We start from the raw sequence: 25701 nt of genomic DNA, 5'->3' as shown, positions 1-25701 counted from the left end.
TTGGGGCTCAATAAACTTTACTGACAACCCTTCCTTCTCTTTCCCCGCCCCCCTGCCTGGGCTGAATACAGAAGAGCATTTTTTCTCTCTTTGCCAAGATAGTGACAACATCTCTGGCCCCAAGGTACAGTGGAATTATTCCAATTTCTCAAACAATGGGTGCAGTGGATTCCCATCTCCACAGGTGGTAAGAGGGACAAGAGCCAAGTTCCACCCCTCGAGGGGCACCTCTGTGGACCTGCCAGGGCTCCAGGCTTCAGAATCCTGGCTTGGCTTGACATTGATCACAGTGGCCATCATGCTTTCAACCTCACTGGTTACTGTGGCGGGGACCCCCTGCACCCAGTGCAATCTAGCAGGATGGTTGACATCATGTTCTAGGCCTAGAAATGAAGTGCAATCTTTTTCCACTGCACAGAAGGAAAGACTTGATTCCACATCCAAACCAAGCACACTTAAATGCAACCTGCTGTTCTATGACTGGATTGGGGGAAAAGTGAGGATTCTATATATTAAAAAAAAGGGGGCTAAAGTTTCTCAACCATTCATATGGGCTCAGTGTAATCTTTGTTGTTCTGATGAAGAGCGAGTTGTTCTGATGGCTTATGAGTTCTTGGGAATTTGGGTCCATTCTTCATTCTCTTGAGGGAAGAAACAGACTGCATGTTAGGTCTCAGAAGTTGCATAGGCAGTAGTGCAGACCAGGTGACTGACCCAATTCCTCAGACTGATGGCTCTGGGATCTTTGCTATGGGGCCTAGCTCATGTGGCCCTGTTTCTGCAAGAGGGTAGCCAGACGTGAAGATTGAGTGTCTTGTCACGTCAAAGGAAATCAGAGAAAACTAACTCACCCTTTAAAATCATGGCTACATCAATTCCTACACTTAGCTTTCTAATGTAGCATGGTCACCACATTCAAAATATTGTATTATAACCAAGTTGCATCAGACATAAACATATCTGTCCCATAAACTTCAACTATACTGGGATACAACCTGATGCCCAAAGAAAGAAAATCTCATTACAAGGTAGCCTCTGGGGGCGCCTGGGTGGCTCAGTGGTTTGGGCTGCTGCCTTCGGCTCGGGTCATAATCTCAGGGTCCTGGGATCGAGCCCCGCATCGGGCTCTCTGCTCCGCAGGAAGCCTGCTTCCCTCTCTCTCTCTCTCTCTCTCTCTCTGCCTGCCTCTCTGCCTACTTGTGATCTCTGTCTGTCAAATAAATAAATAAAATCTTTAAAAAAAACAAAAAAACAAAAAAAAAAAAACAAAAAACCAAGGTAGCCTCTGCCTAGGGAGACTAAGGTCACACAAAGGAGAGGGCAGTAGGGTCTCTATCTACCAATATGTGGTGTGCAACCAAAAGGAAATTCTACTTCATTTTGTGAAGCATTAGTGAGGCTCTCTGGCTTCAAGACCCAGTGACAACATCACCATTTTGGCCTTGAGTATGTTGATTTCTAGCACTGTTTTCATGAAAATTGAACTGTGTAATAGGTTGTATTTGGGTATTAATTTCATTTTGTGTTTGTTTTCTATAAGCTTAAAATATGTTATAGTTCTCAGAACCCTATAAAACATTAGGTACACATCCAACAAGGAACAGATGGTTCTGTTTTAGGGCTTACCCCAGGGCTTTTTAAAAATATAAACACAACAGTCTACCAGAGGATTAAGGTGGACCGTCATGTTTCCCTCTTCAGCACTATGTTGTTCTTTTTCTCCCTTCCTACAATCAACTTCTCCTGCTACTTATCTTTCTTGTCTGTGTTTTCAATCTCTTTAAAAAAAATTTACATTTATTCATATCCATGGAGAATGTATAGTACTGCTTTGTATTCTTAAACTTTTACATCAAAGCCATCATACTGCACAAATCTTTTGGTAACTTGCCCTTCCTTCCTTCCTTCCTTCTTCCTTTCTTTTGACTGATCCATGTCGATACAAAGACATTGAGTTCATGCATGCAGTCTTGTCTTACTACACAGAATACCACAGACTGGAAGCAGCAGCACCACCAGGAGGCTTCTTCAAAGGGGTAGATCCCCAAGCCCCACCCCAGACCTAAAGATCTCCAGGTGGTTTCCTTGCACATAAAAGTCAGAAAAAAATTTCTGTATCCCATCTCATCAAATGCCAACACCACAGTTTACTTATGCTTTACGATATACAAATATGTTTTAATATATGTGCAAATATGCTTATATTTATTGCTCCCCTACTGATGGATGTGCGAGTTGTTTCCAATTTTTTGCTATTAGAAATAATGCTTCATTGAATATACTTAGACATGACTTGGGGTGCACATATGTAATTTTTCTTATCATCATGGCCTAGAAGTAGAAGTGCAACATGGAAAGGACATTCATCTGTCCATCTTCAGCTTGGTATTGCCAATCTGCTTCCCAAAGAGGTCATGCAAAATTTCTACTTCCTTCTCCAGTATACAGTCCTATCCTTGACAACACCTGACATTGGTGGATGACTTTTTTGAATTATGCAAGTCTAATGAGTGTGAAATTGTCTCGGGTGTTTTTTTTTCTTCTTTTTACAGCTCTGTTGAGGTATAATCGATATACATCAAGTGGCACAAAAAATATAAAATCCGATGTTTTGATATATGTATACTTGTATGAAACTATCGCTATAGTCAAGATAATGACTGTGTATGTCACACCCCCATTTTCTCGTGTTTTTCCATAATCTCTTCCTCCTGCTTCTCTCCCCACCCAGTCTAACTTCGACTGACATTATTCACACATCACATAGAGCCCACAAACCTGATACCAACATTCTTCCATTTCCCTCTTCCTGGTCTTTGTGTGTTGTTTGTGCTCAGACATTTGACTTCTACGTATGTTCTAACCCTCACAACACGTTGTTACGATTTTTAGACTGCCAGTTATCTTTTAAAATAATGAGAAATAAGAAAAAAAAAGGCTGTATTTATAGGTGTGCCTCATACCCGTGTAGACCCAGATTCCCACCTGGTATTCGTTTCCTTCTGCCTGAAGGACTTCCTTTAACTTCTCCAGAAACGCTGGCTTGCTGGGGGTGGGGGGGAATTCTCAGATTTTGAATGCTTGAAAGTCTCACTTTTACCTCTGTTTTCAATACATATTTTTTGCTGACCAAGAATTCTAGACTCTGTGTTTTTATGTTAGTACTTCAGTGACGTTTCTCCCACCGTCCCCTGGGGTGTACTGCTTCTGGTGATTTAATCTACTGTAACATTTAGTCTTTGCTTTTCTGAAAATAATGTATCTTTTTTGTTCTAATTGCTTTTTATTAAAATATTTTATTTATTTTTTTGAGAGAGAGAGAAAGAGCAAGTGCGGGGAGGGGCAAAGGGAGGGGAAGAAACTTAAGCAGGCTCTGCACCCCACACGGGCTGATCTCAGCACCCCTAAGATCAAAACCTGAGCTGAAATCAAGAGCTGACACTTAAATGACTCTTCCATCCAGGTGCCCCTGCTCTACCTGCTTTTAAGATTTTTGCATGATCACTGATTTTAAGCAATTTGATTATGTTGTCCTCTGTGCCATTTTCTTCATTTTTTAAAAAAAAATATTTGTGTTCAGGCTTATTGAGCTTCTTGAAACTATAGGATTTAATTTGCACCAAATTTGGAAAAACTCTGGTCACTGTCTACACATATATATATGTTTCAGTTACTCCTCCTTCATGCACTCAACACGTATTATGAGGCTACCCCAGATACCCGCAGTTAATCTCATTCTGTGTAGCTTTCATCCCAGACATCATATTTTCATCTTTGGGAGTTCTATTTGGGTGCTTTTCTTTTCTTTCTTTTTTATTTAATATCTGCCATGTCTCTACTTAACAGGCTCTATCTTTATATTCTTAACATTTGTATGTAATTAAAATAACTATTTTAAGGTCCTTACCTACTGCTTCTATTATCTGTGTCATTTCTGGGTTGGTTTTGGTTGACTGATTTTTCTTCTCATTATGGGTCATATTTTTGTGGCCCTTTGTATGCCTGGTAATTTTTTACTGGGTCCTAAAACATTGTGAGTTTTACTTTATTGAGTGCCAATATTTTGGTATTCCTGTAACGAGTTCTGAGCTTGTTCTGGGACACAGTTAAGTTAACGAGAAACAGCCTGATCCTCTCAAGACTTGGCTTTTAAGCTTTGTTAGGGCAGGCTCCGAGCAGTCTTTTGTCTAGGGATAATTTTCCTGACTATTGAGGCAACACTGTTAAGAGGACTCTACCCAAGGTTTGATGAGTTATGTGAATGATGACGCTTTTCCACTCTGGCTGGCAAAACCCCAAACTATCTCCAGTACCACATGAGCCCTGAAAACTGTTTTGTTCTCATCCTTTTTGGAGATTCTTTCTCCAGCCTTGGGTCCTTTCCTTGCATGTTAATCAGCAATCAGGTGAAGGCTTGAGAGGTCCCTCTTCAGATCTTCAGAGCTCTCTTTCTCTGGAACTTTCTCCTCCCTGGGATTCTCCCTGCAGACATTAACTTCCTTGGCACCCCCCAGACTCTGAATTCTATCTCCTCAACTCAGGGAGACATGGATTCTCCCTCCAGAACCCTACAGACCCTCAAAGAAGGAACAGGTGGATCATAGGGCTAACTCCTTTGTCTCAGGGATTACTCTGCCTTACATCCAATGTCTGGGATAAATATTAGGGGTCAGCTCTAATGAGATGACAACTGTACTCACTGATTGCTAACCTAGAGCTACTTGAATTATAAATATATTCATAGTATTATTACAGTCTCCTATAATTTGGCATTGTAACTGTCTTGAAATTTTTTTGGACTCACTCATTTGGACAAAAGTACTAAATAGTGAGATTAATTAATACAAAATAGCAAGGAAAACATATTTTTGTTCATCATAATATCCAGAACCATAGTTTGATACCCTGACTGTGGCTCAGAATCACCCATGACCTTTCTTCCACATACTAATGTCTGGCTTCCACTCAAGTCTCTTCAGTCAGAATCTCTAGCAATGAGGCTTGCTCAGGAAGATAGGTTTCAAAGGCTCCATGGGTGCTTCTGCCCAAACAACTTGCTGAGAACAGTTTTAGTCATAATTATATACTCATAAATACTACTTTTCATTAAGTAACCATTAACTGAGCAACTATTATTCTTATTTATTAAGTGGTGGGAAAGAGATGTTATTACGGCATAAGTCTGGTCCATGAGGAGCTCACAGTCTCATGGAGAATGCTGACCTGAAACAAAAAATTTGGTATAAATCTAAACACCAATATCACAAGTGCAGTGACAGTGATCTACCCAGGAGCTACACTTGCACAGTGGAAAGCACCGCACCTTAAGTCACACGCAGGAGGGGGTCAGGCAAGGCATCCTGCTGGAAGCGATACCCGCGCTTAACAGAAAGGAGGAGTGTTGAGCGTCTGGTGGAAGGAAGAAGGAGGAAAGATATTACAGGCAGGGAGAGCAATACGCAGAAACATGGAAAATAAAGTGCAGAGGGATGAAAGTCACTCGGTGATCCTGCATCTGAAAGTGCGGGAAAGAATGGAGAATTTTAACACTGCAAGTACGACAAGTGTCAGATGAAAGAAGACCTCAAATACATTAAGGATATCAGAGTTTGCCCTACAGGTCAGTGCTTCTCAAACATGAGAGTGTGCACAAATCGCTGTGAGTATGGGTAAGAAGGGGATTCTGACTCAGAAGGACTGGGGTCGGGGGGCAGGGCAGAGATTCTTCGTTCTCTAACAAGCTTCCAGGTGATGATGCCGGGACTGCTTGGCCTGTGGACCATATTCTGGGTAGCAGGTCATGAAAGCAGTCCCCCATGTAACAAGACCAACTCATCTAAGATTGTCAGACTGAAAAGCCATATGTCGGCACTCTGGTTGATGTGCCCATGGAGCTCACCCTTTCTGATTTCAGGGACACCACCTTGGGCAACTCCAGACCAGCCCATCTGTCATTTAAATACCAACAAATGATCCCAGTTGATGTAAAGCAGGAGACTTCCCAGGTAAATTCTCTCTGGATTTGCAATCCATGAAATTGTGAGATGTAACAAAACGGTGGTTGTTCAAGCCAACAAAGTTTTGTTGTGCAGCAACAGATAGCCAGAAGAGAATTTGGTCTAACATGTTCTAGGTGCATATTAGAACCAATTTAGGAGGCTTTTAAAAAAAATATTGATTCCTGAGCTCTAGCCCCAGAGATTCTGATCCAGTTGGTCTTAAGTGGGGTTCAGGCATTAAAAGCTTTAAGAGCCCCAAGATATCTCTTATAATATATTCTATATAAATTTTAATGGGCAGGCACATTTTAAGGCTATTTCAACAGATGATGAAGAACCATCAATCAGGGAGCCGATGTGGCATATCTGTGTTTGACATAATCATGCCAACATTATGGAGGATATAGATTTGAGGGGTTGAAGACCGGCACTAGGGAAACCCATTAGGAGGTTGTTGCAGAAATCCAGGTCAAAAATGATGGCAGTTTAAGCTAGAACAGTGGTAACAGGCCTGGGAGGACAGGATGAATGAGAAAGGCTCAGAAGACGGACAGTTCTAGGAGACTAGATATGGGAGAGGAGGCAAAGGCGGGAGCTCAGCACAGAGTTTAAGAATACAGCCTGGGTCAGCAACCTCTTTGACCTCAGCCTCAGCAACTTCTTCCTAGAAACATCACCAAAGGCAAAGGAAGCAAGGTCAAAAATGAACTATTAGGACTTCATCAAGATAAAAAGCTTTTGCACAGCAAAGGAAACAGTCAATAAAATCAAAAGACAACTGACAGAATGGGAGAAGATATTTGAAAACGACGTATCAGATAAAGGGCCAGTATCCAAAATCTATAAAGCAGTTATCGAACTCAACTTCCAAAGAACAAATAATCCAATCAAGAAATGGGCAGAGGACATGAACAGACATTTCTGCAAAGAAGACATCCAAATGGCCAACACACACATGAAAAAGTGCTCCACATCACTCGGCATCAGGGAAATCCAAATCAAAACAACAGTGAGGTACCACCTCACACCAGTCAGAATGGCTAAAATTAACCAGTCAGGAAATGACAGATGTTGGTGAGGATGTGGAGAAAGGGGAACCCTCCTACACTGTTGGTGGGAATGCAAGCCGGTACAGCCACTCTGGAAAACAGGATGGAAGTTCCTCAAAAAGTTGAAAATACAGCTACCCTACGACCCAGCAAATGCACTACTGGGTATTTACCCTAAAGATATAAATGTAGTGATCCAAAGGGGCACATGCACCCCAGTGTTTATAGCAGCAATGTTCATAATAGCCAAACTATGAAAGAACCCAGATGTCCATCAACAGATGAATGCATAAAGAAGATGTGATATGTATAGGTATATTATGCAGTCATTAAAAAACCCCCAAACCTTGCCATTTGCAACAACATGGTTGGAACTAGCGGGTATTATGCAAAGAGAAATAAGTCAATCGGAGAAAGATAATTATCATTTGAACTCACTGATATGAGGAATTTAAGAAACAAGATAGAGGATCATAGGGGAAGGGAGGGAAAAATGAAACAAGATGTAACCAGAGAGGGAGATAAACCATGAAGAGACTCTTAATCTCAGGAAACAAACTGAGGATTGCTGGAAGAGAGGGGGTTGGGAAGGATGGGGTGGCTGGGTTATGGACACCGGGGAGGGTATGTGCTATGGGGAGTGCTGTGAAGTGTGTAAACCTGGCGATTCACAGACCTGTACCCCTGAAACAAATAATACATTATATGTTAATTTAAGAAAAAAAAAGAATCCAGTCTAGGTGCCTGGGTGGATGACGGTGACATTCCCAGCATCTGGGAATTGGTGCACGAGAAGAAGAATAAGAGTAGCAAGCAAGATGAGTTCATCTGGGGATATGTTGACCCTGTGTTACATAGAATACCCAGGTGGGCCTGTCTGCAAGGCATCTGGGTACATAAATTTGAATGTCAGAGAAGCAGTTTTAGCCACAGATATTGATTTTAGTGGCATCATCGTTTAGACAGCAGCTGAAACCAAAAGAATGGATGAGTTCCATCTCTGAGGGATGCCTATGGACAGTACTTCCATTGTTCAGCTCAACCCCATTCCACCCTCCTTTTATAGTTTCTTCCTATTCTCCAAAGGTGAAGAGTCCTCAAATGACACTTGCCTGAGCTTTGGAAGGCAGAGAGAAAGCAGAGCCCATCCTCTTGCAGTTCTCTGCTGACAAGTAAGGTCATGCGTTCATGAGTGGAGAGGCAATTGCAAGGCTAGACTCAGATGGGCCAGAGGATAGTTGCCTGGATCCATTCCACCCCTTCATATCCACACCTGTTTCTCCTATGGCCCCCCACACTCTTAGGATCATCTATCTTCTTGCTCTATGTGTCCATAATCTGAAAGTTAAATTAAATTTTTTTGTTATGTCAACAGTTATTAATTAGCACATTAAAAATCACCTAAGCTACTTGAGAAATTGATGCAAAGGTCCCAAACCCCAATATTCTGATTTAACAGGTTCAGGGTGTGGAATCTTTGTTTTGTTTGTTTGTTTTTAAGATTTTATTTATTTATTTGACAGACACAGATTACAAGTAGGCAGAGAGGCAGGCAGAGAGAGAGGGAGAAGCAGGCTCCCTGCTGAGCAGAAAGCCCAATGCGGGGCTCAATCCCAGCATCCTGGGATCATGACCTGAGCCGAAGGCAGAGGCTTTAACCCACTGAGCCACCCAGGTGCCCCTAGAATCTTTGTTTTTGAAAACATTCCAGGTGATTCTTTTTTATTTTTTAAATTTTAGGTCGGGAGGGGTAGAGGGAGAGAGAGAGTCCCAAGCAGACTCCCTACTGAGCATGGAGCCAGACATGGTTCATGACCTGAGCTGAAACAAAGAGTCAGACACTTAACCGACTGAACCACCCAGGTGCCCCAATATTCCGGTGATTCTAATATACAGTGAGACTTGAACTACTGACTTTAACGATACGTATGTTAATCTTGGTAATTTTGGCACATACCACAAAAGCTTGTCTGTTGGTCTTCACTGTGGGGACCATGCAGTATGATGGTTATCTGGTTTTCACAGAAGACACAGAGGGATAGTTATTTATCTTGATTTAGTCAAGTGAAACTTAGGCTAACCAAGTCTTCTTGAATTCAACAGCCATATTATTCATGTTTATATACCTGGGAGGAATTTCTTGCACCGAGTAGATGAATAACAAATAATTATAGAAAGAATATTTTTTATTATTTTTTTCTAAATAAATCACATTAGATTTAATAGTTTCTTCACTGATTCTTTGTACTGAGAAAGGGTATTTTCATTGTCCCCTTCATTCTTAAGATTAACAACAGACTTTTTGTACTCTTCAACTTCTTTTGTAGCAAGGAGCTCTTCTTTATTTACTTGCAGATTTTTCTCAGCAGCTTTCATCTGGAGAAGTGTTTCCAGGATATTTTTTTCAGAGGAGCTACTGTTCCATACGTACTCTTCCATGTCTGCTTCAATCTTATCTTTCTCCCATTCTTCAGTTTTCCAAGACTCATGGTATAAAACTGTTAGCAGATATAGTGCATAATCATAATTCTGTCTCTTTAAAGGGCACCTGTTTGTTTTGATGGTAAGTACATCTGTAGTCTTGCAGTATCGCTCTCCCACAAGTTTAATGGGTTTCTTCTTTGCATGATCATCTAAATTTAAACTGGAAAGTTTAACCCTTAAGGTTTCTACTCATGCTTTGGGGTTTCAAATAGATGGTCCTACTGAAACTTAATCAGTTGTGTCCATTTCAATGGGAAAATGCTTCTCACATTTCTCATCACTGTCCAGTGCAGCTGGCCAATCAGTGTAGAAATCCTTAAGAGTTTTACGGTGCTTTTTAATTGCTTCAGGAGTTAAATGCAGAAAATTGGGGATCTTTAGTAGTTCTAGATTTCCCTCCTTTGCCATGCGCACTGCCCTTTTTACTGGATAGCCCATTCGAATGGGAAGAGGTACTGCAGAGGGTTTAAATGGTGCTGCAACAGGATAAACACTTGGCCAATCTTGGTCAACAGTCATTTTCTCCACCTGGAAGGTAATGCCTTTCTTCTCAGCAGTCTTTTATATCTGGGTGTTCTGTCTGCTGTATGTGGGCTTGGTATCGTGGAGCAGGTAGCCAGAGACACAGAGGTACAGAAAACACGCAGGGTCCTGGTCCCTGGCTAAAGGGCCAGCCACGTGGAAAGTGAGGCAGCCACCCTGGTTTCGAGGACCTTATTATTTTTTTTATAAAAGATTTTATTTATTTATTTGACAGAGAGAGAGAGATCACTAGTAGACAGAGAGGCAGGTAGAGAGAGGGTGGGGGAAGCAAGTTCCCCGCTGAGCAGAGAGCCCAATGTGGGGATTCGATCCCAGGACTCTGAGATCATGACCTGAGCTGAAGCTTAACCCACTGAGCCACCTAGGCAGCCCTAGAAAGAATATTATTAACCTAGGTATTTTGAAGAAGCTTGGCTTCTAAATCTATTTCACCTCCATAAAGCATTTTCATCAGTATTCATTTATTTGGATCTGGGTTTGATCTGGACGTAAGGTGTGAATATAGCACATGAATGAGATAAACTAGGATTTGGATCTTTTGTTCATGCCAACAGCATCTAATCAGGCTCAAGTCCTTCAAGTCAGTATTCTGATTAAATGCCCCAATTACCAGTTAATTGCTAGAGAATAGATGCAACTGGCTCATTTATCTTACAAATTCCAAGTTGGAAACTCAGATGAACAACAATAATTCTAGCCCCACAGTTAGTTAAATGCCAGGCTAAACCTCGCCACTGTCGCTGTAAAATATGCCCCCAGTACTACAACCTAAGCAGACAGCACCAATGAGATTTCACATTAATAGGGTGTTTTGAAAGGGCGCCATCACAGCAGAGAGCTAAAATCCAATAGTGCAAACCACATGGATACACGTTTTCCAAGATAAATACTTTGGCTGACTCCCTAATTAAAGTCATTAATGATCATTAACCTTACAGGAAAAATGACTCATCTGATGGGTAAAAATATACTTGGGTTTCATTTTGGTCTATTATCATCTTTCTAAGGCTACAGATGAACTGTCTGTCCTTATCCACATGTGTGCTCAAGAAAGAAAAAAGAAAGTTCTGGAGGCCCTTTTGCTGAGTTTTGAAAGATTCAGAGTAAAGCTCTGATGCTATATCCTGATCTCCCCTAAATAAGCCTGCTACTCTCCCTGAGGAAACATAGAAAGCAGAGTGGTTCTGTTGACTTAAACATTACATTGGATGACCAGTGATAAATAATGCAAGGTCTACTTACTTTATTGGCTTGCAAAGAGAAATCAATCCAGGGACGCAAATTTATTGTTCGCTGAAATGCATGGATCAACTAATATGCATTGTTCACTCCTGGGTTTTAATCAAATTTAAAATAAATGCACTGTATTATGACACCATGAGAGAGTAAGATGTGTACAAGTTCCCAGCACAGAGGCAGAATCCTTCCGTTTTCCTCATTTTCAGTATAGATCTGATGGTGACGAAGAATATTCTATGAATTTCATCATCCACATAATGGCCAGACTGACCTCCCCACCCCCCACTCCTACTTTTGCGCCACAAAGAATCAAAGTAAATTCGATAGGCGAGGGAGGGATGAGCTGTTCTTTTGGTCCTAGGGCTAAAATCACCAGGTGTTGGGAGCATGTTTAATTAAAATAGTATAAACCTTGATAATGGGCTGTCAATGAATGTTCTAAGGCAGATTTAGTTGACTCTTTTCTTCTAAGATCCATCTGGGCCACTTCTCATAGAGCACCTCCAATTTCCACATGAGAACCCTGGGCAAGGAAGACATGGATAACTTGTTCAGCACTAAAATTAGGGTCTGCCAGTACATCATCTCCTTCATAAACTTTAAAACCACTTCATATGATTTGTTGTCTCACTGGTGTGGTGTATTAGATGCTATGGTGTTACACCCAGATCCTGATTTTAGCATCTAGACATTCCTTCCCTCAGTTCTCTGGAGTAGCTGATGAAGCCTCACAGTTAAGTTACCCTCTGCAATTTGCCAATAGTTGACAAGAGCTACACTGCACAGTGTTAACTGTCCCTTCCTTTCCCAAGCTGGTCAGTGTGTGTGTGTGTGTGTGTGTGTGTGCTTTTGTTGGTCATACAGAAGCCTAGACCCTTGCCTCAATTTTGGATAATTATGAAGGGCCACCCTTAGCTCCAGAGCTCCTATGGGATCAATTAGCAATAATCGCGCCTCGGATAAACCTCATTGGCTATGATACTGCCACTGCGCAAAGCTACTCCTATGGGATCAAAACAGATCTCTGTGGCAACTTCATCAAAATTCACCCCCCCACACACCCCAGTTCAACTCCCCTCACTTCCTTCCAGGAAGTTTCTCAGAGAACCCCCCAATAAACCTCCTTCAAACAAATCTCCATCTCAGCCTTTTATTTTATTTTACCTTTTCCCCAAAGAGCCTCAATCTAAGCTACATCTCTATCATCTTTAGAAAAACTGGGTCTGATTCAGTTCCTAAAAGCATTCCAGGTCATTTGTATTTGGTATCCTTAGATAAACGATCACCAACCGGGAAAGCCTCATTGAGTTGAGACAAATTAGTGTTTGTCATCCATCAGACATTACCTAACTTGGCTCATTTAAAATAATATGGTAACTTCTTTTTTTCGATGTAGAACCACACCTTGATTTGGTTCGTGAAATGTACATGTATCTAGCATCCATGATTACATAAAGCTGTTAAGTCTTTCGCGAGTGCTGGGCAGAGCAAATTGTTTTCAACACTCAGACACTTTAGAAGCACTCTTTGTAAAAACAGATATGCTAACTACAGATAATTTCCCTCTTTGAAGCAGATCATCAAAGGTGCTCATTGAGGAAACATTTTATCAGTTAGTTTTGATTACTGTGTATGTTCAATCAGTGATTTCTTTTAAAAATCCATTTTTATTAGTATATATCTCTTTTCCTTCCATTCACTCCATGTTATTATCACATTACTACTATGATTAGAGATTTCTAAATTAATGCTGAACCACTGTGAGCCAAATCAGCATATATTAATGGCCAAGGCATACCGAATACTCACTCTGTCCCAAGTGGTTTCTGTATATAAACTCACCTAATACTTAACAGGAGATTGCTACTGTTATTATCATTGTTTTCCAAATGAGAAAACCTGTCCAAAGTCACAAACCTAGGAAGCAACATACCTAGATTTTAGACCCAAGTGATTTGGTTCCAGAATCGGAGCCCTGAGCCACCCCATTCACAATTTTCTCAATATCCAGAAATCTAGACCAAGAAAAGGAGAGAATGGGTTAAAATATTTTATAAACTTAGAGAAAAAATAATTACTCTTATTTAGAGAATTCAGGGAAGGCTACATTGAAGGGATGGTATTTGAACAAGGTCCTAAAATATAAATCACGTTTAGTGGTTATAGTGAATTTCTTTCACCTTTCAAAAGGTCCTACAAGAAAACCTACCAGATTCAGCAAAGAGAAAATAGATAGGAAAACAAAAACAAAAAACACCCCACCAACTGTGTTTCTTCATCTATTAATAAAAATAAACCATTATATCCCTGGCACTGTACGGATTATAAAGACTTCTGATGTATGGTCAGTGTAGGCAGAAATTTATAATCTAGTTGCGTAGGTGAGACACTGACTTGAAAAAGGTCAACAAGTAGTAACTACAAAGCCCTATATGGTGAATGCCAAATGAGAGCATAATTGGGTGAGTAAGTAAAAGAGAAATGACAGGTATCAGCAACCCTGCCCCCCAAACCCCCTCCTCAAGATGTATTTCTAAAGGCTCACTGAAACACAGGTACATGGGCTTTGCCAGGGGGTGGGGCAGAGATTACTAGGAAATATTTGGAGGGGTAGAGGTGGAAATGAGACAGGGAGCCAGGGTACAGGATTCCTTGAGAGTAGAATGGATTGAAGTTTGTAAATCCCAGGGTTTTCAAGGCTTAACCTTTTTAGCATCGTGTGGAGGTGGATAAAACTAAGAGGAGAATGGTAGAGTTCTGTTTTTAAGGGAAGGTTCTGCCCTGTATTCTAGATCTCCCAGCCTTTTCAGAGGCCTGCATGCCCCAAGTGGTGTGGAAGGCAGAACTGAGTGGAACAAGGAACATTTCAGAAGTCCCAAATAAGGACAAAAGGCAGACTATGCTAGATTCTGTAAGACCCATGGGGCCTTTGAGTAATGGGGTGGGGTGGCAAATCCCAGTAAGAACTGAGACTGATTTTTTTGTCATCCTGGCCAGTGGACTTCCAAGTCATCTAATTTAATGTTTGGGATGAACTCATTACTAGGATTTTTTTGATCAACCCAGCATGGTAGTGAAGCAAAATTCATACCAGCTATAGACAATATATATACTAAGCTTTATGGGATTACATTAAAATCATCACTGCCTGGGCAAGCCAAGAAATTTCATGGGAAAAGATGAGATTTTATAAAATCCTTGAAGATCACATAAAATTGAGAAAGTCAAAGCAGGCAGTGGGCGACATTCTGATGGTGTGTACAAAAACATGAAGATGAGACACACCATTCCTTGGAGACAGGATACTTTGGCACTTCTCCAAAAAGCACGAAAGCCACAGGTTATTAACCATATCTTTGGGATGGCACCCAAGCTCTAAGCAAGAACTGTCCATATCTATTTCTGAAGAGTCTCCAACACTTGTCATTAGACTCATTTAAGCTGGAGCTGCATGTTTAATTTATCATTATCATTACACATCAACACCTCCCCCCCTTGAGCTGTACTCTGGAGTGTCATGGATGGGACAATCCATTTCCACTTCTTGCCATGCCATATTCCTTGGAAGTCAGGGTGAACATGGGTTCCTCCAGTATTCCTCTGCCCCTGTCATAGTCCACCATAGTCAAAACCAGAAAATGCATCCCATGGATAGGAAATGAATTACACATTCATCCTTTAGTAACAATGGTGGACTGTAGTCCTTGGGCACGTACTGTTTTTGCTACTCAGAGTTAAACACCTTTTCCTCCTCACCAGTTAATGAAAAATGCTGAATCTGCTCTTTTCCAAACCATCTGTTTCCATTAGAGACATGTCAACCTGGACCATCTGCTTGCATCACTTGCAAAACCTGAATTCTTCTATGTAAAGTGGTTCTTATTTAAAGAAGAATAAAGAACTATGGACCTATATTCTACATAAATGCTATTTTAAAATACCATTGTCTAGTATTTAACTATAGGAATTGGTGAGTCTTTAGAAAAGCCCTGGTATTTAATTTAACCGTGTACATTTAATCAGGAGAAGATATATGCAGACACATACTTTCCTCTACTTCTTTATCTCTGTGTCTCCACACTTTGCTAGCATCCACTCCTTATCTCCTTCTTCCTCTCCCCACACTCCTTCTTCCCACCGCACCCCACCCCCATCTGACTGCATGGCTGGGCTCTGGTCCATCCATTCCAGGACAAGAAAAGGAGGCTCTCTAACTCCTTATAGCATCTTTTCTGGGCACTTGAACAACAGTGAATTTGCTCCTTTGTCCAACATTTTCCTTCTTTTTCTTCCTCTTGCTCTTTGTTTCTAATGACAACTGACATTATTTTCTGCACAATTCATTTTCTGTATCAGAAAGCTACTAGATCCTGACTTTGCTGAGTAGACAAACCTCTTTCACCCAGATAAATAACACACGGTTAATATCTGGGGAGATGTATTCAAGATGGATAAATGATTTTTAACAATGTAAGGTAAGACATATGTCGTAAGATATTCATCCTTGCTCCTGATAGATGCTAAATTTAAAGCTACAGATTTCAGAATGGGGGAAGAATGGGGCAGATGAGATATTCCTTTTTTTTTTTTTTAAGATTTTATTTATTTATTTGACACAGAGAGAGAGATCACAAGTAGGCAGAGAAGCAGGCAGAGAGAGAGGGAAAGCAGGCTCCCCACTGAGCAGAGAGCCTGATGAGGGGCTTGATCCCAGGACTCTGAGATTATGACCTGAGCCGAAGGCAGAGGCTTAACCCACTGAGCCACCCAGGCTCCCCGAGATATTCCTTTTTTAAAAAGTGCATTGGAAATGGTCTAGACATAGTTAGAGAATGATTTTCTATAGGCTAATTGAAGCATCAACAATTACAGAGAAATGCTGATCTGGCAAGTTTCCTCACTTTGGGGCACGTGTCAGATGTTCATAAATGGCATGAACAGAAATTTCCAACTCAAATCCAATGGTAACTAAATGCTGAAATCACTACTATTTATGTTTTTCTAACAGTTCCAATTCTGAGGAAGGCACACCCATACACAAACTATGAGGTTGAGTATTGTGGTCCAATTCTACTCCTTACAAGAGTCAAGGACCCCCACAAACTAACATTATATCAAGTAAACTCTAAGGAGTCTATCCCAGGTGCTACAGTCCTGGACAACAGAGTATCCTCACAAGGGACGAAGACAACAGATGTCAGACCACCAGCATTGTCGCTGCAGATGCAAGACAGAGAGACAGCTTGGGCCTGAGACTGATGAACTTCTGATGCTTTCCATTCAAATGGAGCCCAAGTAAAGCCGGGGAGGAAGGGAGTCACCCAACCACTGGGAGTGCGCAGCTAGGCTTGGACGGTTTGCTGCAAGGAAGCAGAGTAGATGGAGAGGAGGTGCAGTTTGGAGGCGTGACGGTCCCCGAGAGAGCAAGGTGCCATATGCTGGGCCCACAGTTAGGGACCTGCATCCCAATGTCGGTGATCCCATGAGCTACTCCTTCTCACAGGAGGGGAGAGAGGAACAGGGATTTCTCCAAACAGCTCCTATCTGGAGAGTAAAGTAGAAGTCCCTCTCTTTTAGGGAACTCAAATTCCCCAAATAGAACCCTCCCCCCACCCCAAAGAGCACTGGGCATGGTTTCTTTCTGTATGCATTTGCTAAGGCTGCTGTAACAAAGAACCACAGACTGTGTGGCTCCAGCAACAGAAATTCATTACCTCACAGTTTAGGAGACCAGAAATCCCACATCAAGACATTGGCTGGGTTGGGCAAGGGCTGTGAGGGGAAAACCTGTTCTAGGCCTTTCTTCTGGGCTCGCAGGTGACAGTCTTCTATGTATCTTCACATTGTCTTCCCTCTATGTTTGTCTCTGTGTCCAAATTTCCCCCTTTTGTAAGGACTGGGGTGGATTAGGGACCCACCCTACCGACCTCATTTTCATCTGATCACCTCTGTAAGGTCCCTTTCTCCAAATAAGGTCACACTAAGTATGATTTCTTCCTTGAATCAAGTGATCCAGAAAAAGCCAGTTTAATAACTAGGGCTGTTTATCAACGGATACGGCACCAGCCAGACAGCAAGATGTCTTACTCCGAAGTGTTGTGTGCACTGTTGGAAAGCATAGCTCACGCCGAAGAGCCCCACCACGCGGCTCCAGTAGCCGTCATTTGTGAACAAGACTCCCGGGAAAGGCATACCTGGCTCCAGCAATGCTTCAGGGCCCTACCCCTCAAACGGAGTCTCTGTCAGGAACATGAGTAACCGGCTCGTTTGCACATGTTCCCTGTCAGAACGGCTCAGCGATCCAGTGCTTCCGTCTCTAAATATTTACAAAGTACTATTTATCAGAATGAAAGAGAATGTTTCTGCTCCACAATGTCGGGCATATGGTAGCAGCATGACATAGAAGATAAATCGTGCGGGGTGATTCCAACTGGATTTAATGCCAGCAATAATTATTTTTAATCAGATGGAAAGTTCCCTCAGTGATACCAGACTATCTAACACTGGAAAATAATTTTGTCAGTTCTCATTGTCTGAGGCTGTTTCTATAAATAATCTCCAAGGGTCTTTTGAAGCCCAACTTTTTTTTTCCTTTTATCATTTCCCATGTTTTCTTTCTATGGGAGGGGTCTACTGGTTCTCTACACCCTGGCAGTTGCATACAGAATGCCTTTATTAAATTGTATAAAGCATCTAGGACTTCGCAAAGCTTCTCACAACCACATGGAATTTCAACAAATGTCTTGGTTCTCCACGTACTTCTTCCATCCCAGAGCCCCCCCCTTCCCAAAAAAGAGGACAGCAAAATGGAATAATAACCCACGAGCAGCTCGGATCACGAGATATACCGCCAACATGTGGTGTGGCTGGTGGCGTGTTGCTGGGCCCTCACTGCCCAGGCTGAGTGTGCATGCACGCCACCACACCCACCCACACCTCAGGAAAGCACAGGAGCATTTCCTAGCCAGCTGTGATGTGGAATATTTTTTAGTAACTGGTAATTTAAAAAATCACTGGCTATTGCACTGCATTCACTTGTAGGGGTAAAAATCACGTCAAGGAAAATAGTACAAATCCTATTTCCAAGCAATACATAGGGGAGATTCATAATTTATATTATAGGTAAAGGAGGGAAAGTCATGTCTCTGATGTGAACCCAACCCTCAGTTTAGGCTAAAGAATCCTCAGCCACAGTCAGGATTTTTCTTCCGGTCTTGGTGCCTTTGTGGGTGCTAACAGTGGAAACCCAAGTGCCTCACAAGGTGCCTCACTGAGAGGGCACCATCCAATGTCGGGCCCACCTGACCCTTCTCCCCAAGTTCCCACATTTACCTACTGCCAGGCTGCTCCAGCCTGTGAGTCAAGATGTTTGCAGAGCCCCCAAGCCTAGAGCAAGCAGCATTTCTGCTAGCAAGCAAAAGCTAGTTTCCTACAGCTAAGAGGAAGAGCATGAGAAAAAAATCCCCTCATGAGAAAGCATTGAGGGCCTTTGACTGGATCTGCTGAGGGGGTAAGTCTCAGCAATTCCTGCTTCTGGATCCCTTTGTACACTTATCATACCGGTTCTGCAAAAACTGGCTTCTCATTTTGGCTCCTCCTACTCCAAACTGTAGGCTAAATGTTAGCACCTAAACTCTCCAGGCCACTGAGAAACTAGGTGAGTCCTATTGCTTCCCTGGGGGTAGAAGAAACTGGACCCCAGGCTGCTGCCATCACTCCTGGGCCTGCAACTTATCAGAGATCTCCAACAGGGCCGTAGCTGCTAGAAGTCCCAGGACATCCCCAACACACTACCAACGAGAAGACCACTGAGTTTCCGGGTGCCCCTATCTGAGACCCATCTCGGGATCTTGCCTTCAGACAGATAATTCATTTCATAGTCTGCCTTTGCTGCTGAAAGAAAAAGAGGCCCTTTTAATTTTCCATGTAGAGCTCTACTTTGATGCCCAGGGGAATAAAAACCTTGGGGTCACCAAGCAAATGAACTTTAGAGACATTAGTGCAGACACTGAAAAGGTAAATGAGTCAGATGACTGACTAACAACTCCTTCCTCAAGTCAGGTAATTTCTAATTCTTTCCATTTACATAAATGAAGGAGGAATTGTCACTGGATATACTATCAGAAATAATTTTGGAAAACAGATCACGTCATTTTTTTTTTTTTTCAAATAGCTCAGAGGAACGAACGCAATTTGGAACTACGCTATAGCAAAACTTTCTATTTCATCTTTTTACTTAGCATTTTGCTTAAATATTTTCAGATATTTGTTAAATGTCGGGGATGGGTTTATGCACTTTACACACACTCAATCCATACTCACAACAACCCTGTAAGGTAGGCTTTACTATGACAGCTAATTTATTGATTAAAAAGGAATCCCAGAGAGGTTGACTATTCATCCAAGTTCACAGAGCAGTAAGTCACAGAGTTGAGATGCAAACTCGAGTAGACTCACTCCACAGGCTGTGTGGATAATGGCTGTATCATGCTAATATTATTCCTCAGCTCCCAGTGGCAAGAGCAGTAATGGCAATGGAAGTGATGCGGAAAACTCACCTATTTTAGCAATAAATATATCTATCCACTGATACATGAATGAAATGAAAAATTTTTAAATCCTTATCCATATTGAGATAAATTTCCAATAAAATTTTACTTTTTAATTTGATTACCAAACTTTGTAACAGATGCTTGTTATTTCATACTAACTTGATATTGCTAAAATTTATAACCAATCCAGAAGCTGTTTTGTCATTTATGGCCTGGGTCACAGGGAATTTAAAAAGTTAAATTTCTATGTATATGCAACTTTTGGTTACAAAGTATAATGGAGTAATAAATATAAGATTTTTATTTTATCTATTTTTTTTAAATTTTATTTATCTGTCAGAGGGAGAAAGAACGCACAAGCAGGGGGAGCAGGAGGCAGAGGGAGAAGCAGGTTCCTCCCCCGCCCCAGGAGGGACTTGATTTCAGGACCCTGAACTCATGATCTGAGCTGAAAGCAGCCGCTTAACTCACTGAGCCACCCAGGCATCCCTAAGTATAAGGCTTTTAAACAAAAACACCACATTAAGGTAAATTTTGGGTGGGGGCACTGAAAAAATTACCAATTTTTGAAACTGGGCTTATGTATTTTTCTCATTCTTGTATTTATCTTTGTTATACATTTGAGATATTAGAATTTTTTTTATACATAACACATCCATGTATTTGTTTAAGCGGATAATGTTGAGTATCAGACTACCATGTTGTTTAGATTCCTTTGGATTTTTTTAAAGCCACATTACTATGGTATGATTAACATACAAAAACCTATCATGATGTCTTGACTGGAGGTCTCCACATAAATGCTTTGATCCTCTCACCAATCAGCAGCCAGGCAAACAGTCCCCTACCAGGATTCACACACAGTTCCACGAAGAGACTTTTTTCCCTGCAGAGTGCCTTGTAGATTTTCGAAGGCTGGAGAGAGGTAAAGAGGTGATGGCCGTGGTTGATAAACAATGAACAGCTGAGAAAAAATTTTATGTCTACCTCTTCCAAATGGTATTAGTCCTTTTCCTGCCATCATCCAAATGTTTAAACCAAATGAAGAATCTTTGAAGTCTTTTGGGGGGTGGGGCAGAGAGGGAAGAACTAGAAAATATGCATAGTAAGAGAAAAAATAATATACTCCTATTTAATGTTTATCATTAAAATCTTGACTTAAACCTATCGTCTGCAGACATATGAGTAACCTAGCTCACGCAATAAATAAAAATCCATGAGTAATGGAAACATCTAGTATTTGTGTGTGCATTTTGGGGACGTGATTTTTATAAAAGGCAAAGTGGAGAAAGCTGGGACACAAAGGTTCTCCAAAAAGTTAAGAGCCCAAATATCCTTCATCACGAACAATTCAATAGCTTCCTTTCAGACATACCAAGTTTAAGCAGCACAGGCCATCTGTGAGTCTTGAAAGATGTAAGCTCCCTGAATTCCCACCCCACTCTGTTGCACCCCCTCCTCTCCCCAGATCCACTCTCCCCCTTTCCTAAGTAATAGAATCCCTGATCTTTAGCTAGGCATATTGCCACCCAATTGAAAGAAGAGAGACCATGTGACTGAGTTTTGGCCAGGGAGGTCCATGGGACTTCTGAGCAGTCTCTTTAAAGGACAGGTATGTTCCTTGTCCATATATCCATGTAGCTGCCTGTGGCAAGGATATGATGGCTGGAGATTGAGAAGCCATCTCAGAGCATGAGGAAGGGCAAGCAGAGAGCTGGGAGGTGCCTGGGTCTCTGATGACTTAGGAGAACCCCCAGAGAAGGTCTGGCCTCTTTGCTTTCAGACGTCTTTCACTTGAGATAGACATGTTCAAACCACGTTACTTTAGCTTTTTCTGTTCTAGGGAATCAATTCATGGTGCCTGAAAAGTAGTCCATCCCTAATATAAATTACGCATCATGACACGCCCATTTTCATGATTAAGGTTTAGCACTTAGTATTTTCATGACAAAGTGGAAGGGCAGAGAGATTTGTCATTTGATTCATTCCACTCTAGTTCCATGCTTGAAAGGCTGTTGGGTTTCCCTCAAGTTTGCTTGATCATGCAGCAGTTTCCAATGACTTTGGCTAGCCTGTTTGAAAACTCTGGTTTATATGTCATAACTATCTGGACCTCTACAGTATAACAGATCTTTTATTTTCAAATATCAAATTCCCGATGAAAAAGAAGAAATACTTTTAAAGCTAGACCCCATTAGTTGCTGTGAAATGCCTTCTGTGTTACTTACTGCAAATGTGTTCTCTAGTTGCTGGATACACAGAACCCATCCCTTGCTTCCCCATAATGTCCTCTGTGTCCAGATTCTAGCCTCATCATCCTACAAATAAGGTGGATACTTGTCAGGAATGTTTTGATTTAAAATGAGAGAAATTTCATTCAAGCTAACTTAACAGAAGAATCCTTTCTTTGTTCATGCCACCAAATAGTCCATGGGACATAGGTTTGCTGGCTTCCGACATGGCTTGGGTCAAGCGGTCATCAGAAATCTCTTTCTTGACATTTTAAGGCCTGCTCTCCTCTGCGGTGGCAAGATTTCTCTGTATGGTAGACAAAACAGCTCCCGGCAGTTAAAGGTTCCCACAGTCTTTCATGTTAGCATTATGATCTCAAAATGGGCTGCCTCTAATTTTTCTGGCTTAAGACATGTGCTCCCCTGTGCATAAATCCATAGCTAGAGGACAAAGTGTTCTGATTAGCAATGTCTTTTAGCCAGGGGTACTGCATGAGCAAAGCACAAGAGAAGAATGAGAAAGAAAAAGGATGGATTTTATCACCAGGAAAGAACATACTTCGAAAGGAAATGTATCAGATATTACTACATGGCAATACAACAACCCTGAAAATAAGGACAAATAATGTGTTACTTTCAACATCTTTGGATGCTGTTCAGGTCTCAGACTTCTCATCGTACTATATTTTACAGCTGATTCTATTCTACCACTAACCTGTGGTAAAGCTAAATACTTACTTTTTTAAAAAGGTTTTATTTATTAATTTGAGAGAGAGAGCACAATTGGGGGAAGGGTCAGGAAGAGAGGCAGAAGCAGCCTCCCCGTTGAGCAGGGAACCCAATGTGGGATTCGATCCCAGGACCCTGGCATCATGACCTGAACTGAAGGTAGACGCTTAAACATCTGAGCCACCCAGTTGCCCCTAATACTTATTTTTTATACGGTTTTCTCGCCTTCTAATGTCTTTTCCAGACTTTGTGCTTTTCAACCTACAGAGGGATGATTGAGAGGACTGAGGCTGTGCAGCAATGGGGACTTCATAATTCTTTGCTTAAACCCAATACAGAAGAGTTAGGTTTAAATGATTTGGGGATAACAAGGTAGAGAGTAAAACTGCGTGGATTTAGGAAGTGCTTTGAGAGATCATGAGCCTGGATGCTACCACGATGTGAAAGGAATGGTACTGACAACGAGCATAGAAACTCTACCACCCAATAGTTTGTGTATCGCAGGTTTTCCTCTCTCTGGAGTTTCAGCTCCAGTTCAAACAGGGACTTCAATGGGAGCCAGGCAGACAAAAGAGGCCAGAACATGGCAGAAGCAAGGATGGATCAAGAAGGATCGTTGGCCAGTCATCCAAATGGAAACGGTGCCCTTAGCCTTGACCAAATGGCATCAATAGCCATGTGCTCCGGATGTGGTAAGCTGCATAAGACAACCAACAGTATGCAGATCAAGAGATGACCACGTCCGAGTCTCAGGTGTGGGACAGGGCTCCACAGAGCAATAGTGGTTACTGAGAGATGGGTGTTCTTCCCACAAGAATAGGTACTGGCAAAAGCTAGGTGGACTCGGACTCGGACAAGTGGTTTAACATTGCACCAACAAAACAGCAGCAACAACAATAACAAAACCTTTTACCCCCAGCAGGGAACCTCAGGTATACATCAAGAAACAGATGCAATAATAGCACAATTATGGAGACAGAGCTGGTTGTGGGGGGTGGGGTGGACATGGCTTTGATCTGGGACATGCAACTGTCAGCTGCTCCTCAGATTACAATGACTGGAGGGTGTGGAAGTGCATCTACCTTGGGACTTGAATTACAATAGTTGAGAAACCTGGCGCTGAGTTTACTGGTTAAAGTTAGCTGCCAGAGCCTTCCAATGAGGAGGATAAAGATAAATTTGAGGCAATTCTCAACTAGTTTATAAACTTGCTCTTAATCTTTTGTATCTTGAAGCACCTACTATAGTGCTAGGCATTGGATTCAGTACAGACTTACTGAATTAAAGGAGGAATGACACGGGACGCCTGGCTGGTGCAATTGGGTTAAGCGTCTGACTCTTGGTTTTGGCTCAAGTGGCGATCTCAGGATCCTGGGATCAAGCCTTTAGTCGGGCTCTTTACTCAGCATGAACTCTGCTTAAGACTCTCACTCCCCTTCCGTCTGCCCCTCCCTACTATGCTCTCTCTCTCTAAAGTAAATAAATAAATCTTAAAAAAAAAAAAAAAGAGGAATGACAAACAGACATTCATCTCTCAGTGAGACCATCCACCAAACAAGTACCATACCACAAGTGCGGCTACACATGGGAAGAATGCAGGCTGGGGCCATCTGATTGTGTGAGCCTGGTTGGCTCACTGCAGTGTTCTAACCAAACCAGCCAACCAGCTCCTGCCTACACCTCCAGGAGCCACAAAAACTCTTATTAATAGCCATCTGCCTTTCTAGCTCCCAGGAGTGATGTGAGGTCTACATTTTATTGAACTTTGGAGTTCTTGGAGAGATAAGAGAGCTTTTGGAATTAGAAACATGGGGCTTTTCACCCCCAGAATAATGACATTTCCAGGCCTAGTACTATCTAGAAGGGGTTTTGTTCTTTTTTAAATTTGTATGCTGGGTGGTCTGATATACTAATTGAGGACATTCTCACCCACTGTATCTTTCTGGCTCTGATCTAAGGAAAACCCTCTTGCCCCTTATGTGTTTATTTCCCTCTCAAAAGGCATGTAAACTTAGGTTATAGAGGAAACCCTTTGTGGCTTCTGTGACCACTCATCTTATATGAGACGGCAAAATCAGTTTTGGAACCTCCTGGGAATCAGAAAGGGTAGGTGTTGCCAGATTATCTTGGCCATCATTGGGCTGACAGATGTCACACCCAGGTTGTTCTCATGCCCAAGTGATTATCAGGAGCCAGGCCAGACCTCCAAGCTGGTGGTCCAAGGGCACACACAGTCAGAGCGGGTAGCGGGCACAAGGCAGAGTCAAATCTGCTCTACTCAGGTCAAAACAGGAGGCTCTCCTAAGACATAATCAAAGTTAAGCAAGGCAAGGTTCCCTGGGGGGATAGAAACAGAGTTTGTATCCCTTGTACCAGAGAACATTTAGGTGAAGGGAAAAAAAACGAAGAGAATGTTTGTATAGCGCTGTGTCCTCCCAAGTGTCCTCGACTTTAGGGAAGACTTGATGAGAAGACATCGTGGAGCTCTACTGTTGGTCCGAGACCCTCTTCACTGGTCACTGCCTCCTTCACTCTCAGAGCTCTTCTTTTGAAGGGGACTGTGTCCCTGTTGTGTGACCAGACTGTGGCTCTGTGGGCTCATCTTCAAACACCCCTCCATACGTACTTAAGAGCTAGAGCCTTAGTCTCATGGGAGGCTCAGGTCTTATCATCTGAATTAGGGCTGGGGTTGGGGGCAGGGACCGCATACGTGGGAAGGGGATGGTGCTGGGGAGGCAGCCTTCCCGGTGCTCCGGACCATTCGTTCTGCCCTGCTGGTGGGGCCAGCACGGGGGGCCTGCTACAGTCTGCTGAGATCTGCTGTGGCTGCAAGCCGAGGCAAGGGCTCAGGGCGAGCATGGCTGATCCCACTCTT

At 42.2% G+C, this 25701-nt stretch overlaps 1 non-coding gene and 1 pseudogene across 1 annotated transcript; both read right to left on the bottom strand.

Annotated features, from left to right (window-relative positions):
* Positions 1–9248: 9248 nt before the first annotated feature.
* Positions 9249–25701, bottom strand: part of LOC116590218 — a 45380-nt pseudogene continuing 28927 nt past the window's right edge.
* LOC116592094 lies at positions 12179–12313 on the bottom strand. The gene has a single exon (XR_004286294.1). It is a non-coding gene; the product is annotated as a U4 spliceosomal RNA (small nuclear RNA).

The sequence above is a fragment of the Mustela erminea genome, chromosome 5 (assembly GCF_009829155.1).
Source record: "Mustela erminea isolate mMusErm1 chromosome 5, mMusErm1.Pri, whole genome shotgun sequence".
In the NCBI taxonomy this organism is placed as follows: Eukaryota; Metazoa; Chordata; class Mammalia; order Carnivora; family Mustelidae; genus Mustela; species Mustela erminea.
This window is presented reverse-complemented; position numbering and strand designations above follow the sequence as displayed.